This window comes from Harpia harpyja, chromosome 2, assembly GCF_026419915.1.
Source record: "Harpia harpyja isolate bHarHar1 chromosome 2, bHarHar1 primary haplotype, whole genome shotgun sequence".
Classification (NCBI taxonomy): Eukaryota; Metazoa; Chordata; class Aves; order Accipitriformes; family Accipitridae; genus Harpia; species Harpia harpyja.
In genome coordinates, this window is record NC_068941.1 from 42,128,499 (window position 1) to 42,134,498 (window position 6,000).

The 6,000-nt window shown below is 35.5% G+C and overlaps 1 long non-coding RNA gene across 1 annotated transcript in view; it reads left to right on the forward strand.

Moving 5' to 3' along the window:
• Positions 1–4,948, forward strand: part of LOC128137203 (uncharacterized) — a 40,100-nt gene extending 35,152 nt beyond the window's left edge. The window contains exons 3-4 of the long non-coding RNA XR_008233607.1: positions 1,099–1,171; positions 4,892–4,948. This is a non-coding gene — a long non-coding RNA (uncharacterized LOC128137203). The remainder of the gene's footprint in view (positions 1–1,098; positions 1,172–4,891) is intronic.
• The last annotated feature ends 1,052 nt before the right edge of the window (positions 4,949–6,000 follow it).

Genomic DNA, 6,000 nt, shown 5'->3' on the forward strand with positions numbered 1-6,000 from the left:
CTTTACATAGAAAGTAAAATAAAGTGGGCCATTAAGCAATTGTCAGGTAAAAATGCTAAAATAATAATGTTTATTATTTGCACGAAGGTTGTACTGTTGTCTAGGCTTCTTACTTTGCTGGCTTCCCTGCTATATGTTGGGATCGTGTACACAGGATCACACAAGCTTTGAGCTTTTCTTTGCAGTGCTTGGTTATCTAAGTGCCTTATATTGTCCTGCATTGGCTAACCTAGAGATGGTTCTTTGCATTACACTACTAGTATTTTCCAGAGTTGCTTGATTTGTCCATGTGTAATTTTCTCTTTCTGATGGAAGTTAAGAATTCTACTTTATCATCTAGTGAAGTATATTAAGTGTAAAATAATTCTGTACTGAAATAGAACAGTTCAAAAGTATTTGGATAGGACAACCACAGCAGTGTAGCTAAGAAATAAAATAAAATGTGGATTGAATTGAAGGGGGAAGAAGTGCTCCCTGTAGTTCATGTTATAACATGACGAGTGTCAGCCTGCTAATGCATTGATCTCCTTGTTTCCATGGTTTCAGATTTACAGAGGCTCAAGAACATTGGTTATCTGTTATCTCATATTTGGGCAGGACACATTTCAGTGCAGATACTGACATTTCATTCTCTGTTGGCCCTATGCTGAGCCTGAGCATGTGACTGTGGTGAACAGTTAAGTCTGTGAGTCAATGCTGGTTCATGGAACTGGTGTGGAAATTAGTAGAGGATTGAAAATTGGAGGGTGCTGGGGATTTTGTTGTTGTTGTTGTCTTGGTTTTTTTAGCTCACTGCAAAGAGAAGCCTGTTTGACTTCTGAAATAGGTGGAATAAGCGTTCAGAAAACACTAGTCACTCCATTATTCTTAATAAATATGGTAGTGCATCACAAATATGCTAAACTATGTTATTTTGACTTAAATAGCCATAAGAAAATTTAGATATTATTTTAAGGGTGAAAATTAAAGGTGGAACAGTATTCAGTTTGTTTGTACTATCAGTGGTCGAGAGTTGCACAGCAGTTAAATTCTGCAGCTACTAGGAACAGGTTCACACAAACTCATTTATTTTATGAACATAAGTATTTGATTTCTCAGGCAGTCTCCTGGGACATTAGACTTGGCCACAACAGTAGCGTCAGAGAGTGTTTCCTTGATCTCCTTGCATCTGGTAAGTATTAACATGGATCAAAATAAAGACTTGTTTACACAGTACATGTGTATTTGTATCTTACCTTAAAAATGGAAGCAGAGGTTACAGCAGCTTCAGCTATCCCCAGGTTCCTTGAGCATGTGCTAGCCTAATGCCTTTCTATAATGCATTTTCTTTATTCATTCATCTCTTTCACCTTGCAGGAAAATCTCTTGGAGACACTTGTGCCCATTTTAAGTGCAAAGATCATATAAAGTGGCAGTACAAGGCTTAGAATAAGTCTGTAAAATCATTGTAAAATACCACCTTTGTATTTTAAAATGCTGTCATAAGTACATGAGTCTAAGTCTCCTGACAAATCTCTTACGTGTATTACTTGTGATGTGTTGTCTTCTTTGCAGCATGTGTGTACACAGTCATGTATCTCTCATGTTCACCTTACCTGCCACTCCAGTCAGTCCTAGGAGTGCTTTTGTGTTCTCAGTACTTGATGGATTCCCAGTGCTCTGACTCCACTGAGAAAGGCCATGGCAAACGGTGACTTTTAAGCGTAACCTATGTCTGTAGTCCTTTTAATAGTAGGACTATGTAGATTGAATGAATTGCTGATTATTTGAGACTATAATACTAATTATTTGGGAGAACGTTCAGTGCTGTTTGGACATATGAGTGGCATACGATCTCATTTGCAGTCCCGAAGTCCAAGTTCAGTTAGGTGCCCAGCATATTTAAATATTTTTTTTTGGAAGAACTCAAAAGCTATGTACAGTGAACACGTGATTGATTTTCTACGTATGAATAATCTCAGCACTTTCAATTAGACTTTAAACATATACTTAAAGTAAATGCCTGAATACTTCAATGGATTGAGCACCATATTATTTTTCTAGCAATCAATGATAAATCTGTCAAAACGTAATGTATTTTCCTTGATCTGTGCATGTAAGGATGACTATTTCATTATGGTGCTTAAGCACTAGCAGACTTCATGCGAGGTATGTTTTTAAGATGTGTCTTGTGACCTATTCACTCTACCTTAATATGAAGTCCCATTTTGTACATGTAAGGATTAAAGGTATTGTAATTTATTTGTTGTAAATAAACAATAAATGTTATTGTTGTCCACAGTACCAGGGAGGAGAAAGTCTGGCACATTTAACCCCCCACCCCACCTCCTACTCCTTTGCTGCAATGTTGAACTGTTGTTTTCTGTAGCTAGTGAAACTAAGGATTTATATCTATAAAGCAGCATTCCTTCAAAGCGTTCCATAGTTCATATTCACACTCCTTGCTATAATTACAGATTAAAGGCAAGTTCCCCCTCACCTCTCACAGATTTCTAAAACATTGCCTTATATTGTACTTTTGAATGGAAATAAGTCTGATGGGTTTTATACCTAAGGGAATGATTTAAGGGAGGTAGTGAATGGTAATGAGCTGATAGCTCCACCAGACATAAAGTAAGTGAGAACATATGCATCTAGATTCAGTCACAAGAGCCTTTATTAAAACAAAATGTTGCAGTGGTAATACCATGAGCAGCATGCGTTGAGATGCTGTTAACTGTTAAAGATACAGTGCATCCCCTAAATATCCTCTGAATTAATTTAGTGACAAAGGATAACTATTTTTGGTCATAACTTTAAAGCAATAATATACAACAAGAAGTCATAAAAAAGCTTTGAAAGGACAACAGTTATTGATATTTCCACAGGCTTTGCTGAGGAAATACAGTAATTCCATGTGTGTCCCCATAAAGTCTGTGATTGGATTTTTTTTTTTTTAAACTTTCTTCATTATGGTGTCACATTGGATCACTTTGAATGCTGGTGTGTAAATAATGCAGCATTCATTGCCTTAATTTATAATGTCATTCTGAGAGTACCATTCCCAGTTTTCAGGCAGTGAGTGCTGCCTTGTTTCAAAAGCTTTTAATTGCCACATGGTATCAAATATAAAGAAATTACTTGTTTTTTCTTTTTTTCTTTTTTTAAATTGTCTTTACTAGTTATAGATTCCTTTGCATGCCATGATTCAGTAGGAGAAAATGGATGTCTACAGGATAATGACACATTCTTCCTCTTTTTTTTTTTTTTAAAACATTTCTCTAGAAGATGTATACATGTTGTCCTGATATTTTTAGAGAAAAGTCTGTATAGAAGAATAGATAAGTATGTCATGTTCTCCTAGGGAGAACTACAGTTTTTACTAACTTCATATGAGTAACGATCATTTTTAACTAATATAATGTCAACGGAGCTGGGAGCTGACTTGTGGTCAAAATGATGATTACACTATTATTGAAGTAAACACTGCTGAATATGTCTGTATGAGATCTCTGATTCCTTTACTTTTCTAGAATTTTTTATTGGTTTGTTAGTTGAGTAAGAGAAATATTTTCCTCTGAGAAATAAATGTAGTTGTTTTTCTGGACTACACCATCTTGTTTTATATGTCCAGTAAAGTACCTTTTACGTTGTTCTATCAGTGGAATGAAGGCTTAGAAAAAAGCAAACCTCACTGAATTTTACAATTTATTCTTCACAATACTAAAATAATGTAAAGAGGCTGTCATAGAAATGTAAATTAGGGTTATTTTTGTTGTTGTTGTTCTGTGCTAATGACTTCATACAGAATCACAAAATGGTAGATGTTGGAAGGGACCTCCTGAGGTCATCCAGTCCAATCCCCAACCTAGAGCAGGTTGCCCAGGACCACGTCCAGATGGCTTTTGAGTATCTCCAAAGAGGGAGACTCCACAACCTCCCTGGGCACACAGATTTTATCTGTTTCTCCACATTTGTTGAGATTATCCTATAATTATAAAGTATTGCGTATTTTATAAGCTCTAGGAATCTTAATTACTTTCTTGCAGTGCATCTGTACCAACCTTAATACTTTGAATGTATTTTATCATAAATAATTGATTTTTTCCCATTTTTTAAATTATTAGCTGCACTGTGCAATAATAGTTTATTACTGTTTTCTAACGGTTTATTACTTTTTGCAAAATGCTGTCTTAGACATTTTTTTTTTTGTCTTAGTAGGTATCTTCAAAGACATGCTGGCATATTTCATGTTTTACTCCATGATTCTGTTGAGACTTACTCACTAATTCATCCTTTTCATCTTGTTTTATTTCCTGTAGTGTCAACATCAGTAGCTTTATTTTATTTCACTTGGTATCATTTTGCTAAACCTTGCAAAGGATGAACTATTTTCTGTTTGTTTTTTTTTTTTTTTAAATAAAAATCCAGCTGTTAGCCTGATTCTGTCACTTACTAAGGTTTTTGGGGTTTGTTTTCATTTTTGAAAATGTCAAAATTTCTGATGGACTAATGTGCAGGAGAAAATACTATGCAGGGATTCCTGCTATTACTCATGCTTGGTAGAAGTTCACCCTGTAAATGTGGTGTGGAATACTGAGAATGCAATAACTTATTCAAATTTATGATGAGCACACAGTGCCAGTGAGCAAAGACAAATAAAAAGTTTAAGGTCTGAGTCAATACCACTGAGGCCAATGGGAAAATTTCAGTCAATTTCTTGTATTAGTCTTAATGGAAATGCAGCACTCGAAATGTCAAAATAGCCGATATTTAACTGACATGTGGGAACATATAATTCATTACCATAATTTTGCAGAGGCTTGCAAGAGCAAATCCTCAGATACTTGGGAATGTCTTATGTGAGTTGGTGAGGACATGGTTGCTTTTCTTGTGTATATGTTCTGTCCAGGTCAGAGATTGCATATGGACCACAGGGGAAATCCCATATGATTGTCCAGGTGAGATGAATTTTGCTAACTAAAATGTTGTTCAGTACTTTTCTTAACTACCTCACTGGAAGGGGATTTATTACATTATTTGCTATATCTGCTACAGTCCTCTTTTGACTCAAAATGGTTATTTCTTGTACTGTTTTGTTCTAAAATTTCAAAAAAGTAGTTAAGTGATATGCAAAATGTATGACTATTACAGTTGTTATGATTTGTGTGGTATTGTGCTTCACAGATGGTGGTGCAGCACAGAAAGAATATTTAAATGGTTTGGAAAGCATCATGTAAAAACTTTGTATTAAGGGTAGAATACAGTTTTCCAAGTCAGTATTCAAAGACCATTCCCATTTGGTCATCCTTTACTTCTTCTTTTATGTTTTCAGAGAATGCAGTCCATTGTATTCTCAACCCTTGCAGAAAATAAAGCAGGGGTCTTAGATTTTTGTTTATTACACATCCCTGTTTCATTCCTTAAGCACCACTTACCCTTTCTGTGCATCAAATAGTGTTTTTGTGATAATAAATTATTTGAGGTGCTAAAGAGGGTTTTTTTTCCACTAGAAAATGCACAGAACTTGTATGGAAATACAGCAGTCTGTAAAAGTTTATCTGAAAACGCTATCCTATCTCGGGAATCATATGTTGACCTATTCAAGGCTGATTTCTTACATAAATGACCAGTAAAAAGCATCTGAAAGTCAAAATAGGGGCCCTATTGCCTGTCTCAGTAGGTATAAATGAGATTAAAATGGGTGGATAGACTGGCAAGGACTCCTTTCTGTCTGGCTGTTGTATTTTGTTTGCTGCATGAAAATCTCAAAACGTCTTGGGTCCATGGAATTGTGTAGGAATTGCTTACGTTTCAAAATACATCATGGATCATGAAAGCCAGTTCTCTTCAAGCTCTATGAAATGCAACCATGTTTCAGTTTTCTGTGTACAGAACCACATTGACCTGTCAATTAAAGTGGGTAAGTGTTCTGCAAATATTTTTGTCCTAATGGTGTTCAGTAGGACAAGAACTGACCAGTAGAAACTAGACTCCTTACCTTATCCATGTCGTATAGGG